Source organism: Penaeus monodon, chromosome 20, assembly GCF_015228065.2.
Source record: "Penaeus monodon isolate SGIC_2016 chromosome 20, NSTDA_Pmon_1, whole genome shotgun sequence".
NCBI classification, from domain to species: Eukaryota; Metazoa; Arthropoda; class Malacostraca; order Decapoda; family Penaeidae; genus Penaeus; species Penaeus monodon.
Window position 1 is genome coordinate 2497845 of NC_051405.1, and position 437 is coordinate 2498281.

Genomic DNA, 437 nt, shown 5'->3' on the forward strand with positions numbered 1-437 from the left:
GTAGGATTTTGAATGGGTAAATTATTTGATGTTTGGTGGGTACAGATTGAAACACAGTTGTTGCTATAAGAGGTGCTGTATTCTTGGCTGGCCATTGTGCCCTGGGCTTCCACCAATTGCATGCCATACACCTAACTTTTTGCTTTTATTTATTACTTTGATATTTAGATGCCCCTGATGTTATAACTTTATTATATTTTGTCTTACTGTGTTTTGGTATATCTATTTTAATGCATATTTAGTGATTTAGGGTAGACTTCACAAGTCACTGCATACATATAATTCGTACCAAAGTCTTCCTGAGAGAGTGGTACCCTTGGAGGGACCAACCATGCAGTAATAAATGTATTATTGCCTTGTTTAGATTAATGTTTTTATGTCAAAATAAGTGATTGGATTTTGATTCTGCGCAGAGGGAGCAGGGAGAGACTGATAGT

The 437-nt window shown here is 36.4% G+C and overlaps 1 protein-coding gene across 1 annotated transcript in view; it reads left to right on the forward strand.

The window, feature by feature from the left end:
* The window catches only part of LOC119585539 (28 kDa heat- and acid-stable phosphoprotein-like), a gene marked incomplete in the record, with an annotated part of 10875 nt that overhangs the window by 3270 nt on the left and 7168 nt on the right, over positions 1 to 437 (forward strand).